This window comes from Chiloscyllium punctatum, unplaced genomic scaffold (genome assembly GCF_047496795.1).
Source record: "Chiloscyllium punctatum isolate Juve2018m unplaced genomic scaffold, sChiPun1.3 scaffold_1539, whole genome shotgun sequence".
Taxonomy (NCBI): Eukaryota; Metazoa; Chordata; class Chondrichthyes; order Orectolobiformes; family Hemiscylliidae; genus Chiloscyllium; species Chiloscyllium punctatum.
In genome coordinates this window covers 14141-15000 of record NW_027311273.1, presented here as the reverse complement: position 1 = coordinate 15000, position 860 = coordinate 14141, and positions in this window count along the sequence as shown.

Genomic DNA, 860 nt, shown 5'->3' with positions numbered 1-860 from the left:
GTTGGTATAAATCAGTAACCACCGACACTTAGAATATTTTCGGGTTGGTACAAATCAGTAACCACTGACACTTAGAATATTTTCGAGTTGGTATAAATCAGTAACCACTGACACTTAGAATTTTTTCGAGTTGGTATAAATCAGTAACCACTGACACTTAGAATATTTTCGGGTTGGTATAAATCAGTAACCACCGACACTTAGAATATTTTCGGGTTGGTATAAATCAGTAACCACTGACACTTAGAATTTTTTCGGGTCGGTACAAATCAGTAACCACTGACACTTAGAATATTTTCGGGTTGGTATAAATCAGTAACCACCGACACTTAGAATATTTTCGAGTTGGTATAAATCAGTAACCACTGACACTTAGAATATTTTCGGGTTGGTATAAATCAGTAACCACCGACACTTAGAATATTTTCGAGTTGGTATAAATCAGTAACCACTGACACTTAGAATTTTTTCGAGTTGGTATAAATCAGTAACCACTGACACTTAGAATATTTTCGACTTGGTATAAATCAGTAACCACTGACACTTAGAATATTTTCGGGTTGGTATAAATCAGTAACCACCGACACTTAGAATATTTTCGAGTTGGTATAAATCAGTAACCACTGACACTTAGAATATTTTCGACTTGGTATAAATCAGTAACCACTGACACTTAGAATATTTTCGGGTTGGTATAAATCAGTAACCACCGACACTTAGAATATTTTCGAGTTGGTATAAATCAGTAACCACTGACACTTAGAATATTTTCGGGTTGGTATAAATCAGTAACCACCGACACTTAGAATATTTTCGGGTTGGTACAAATCAGTAACCACTGACACTTAGAATATTTTCGA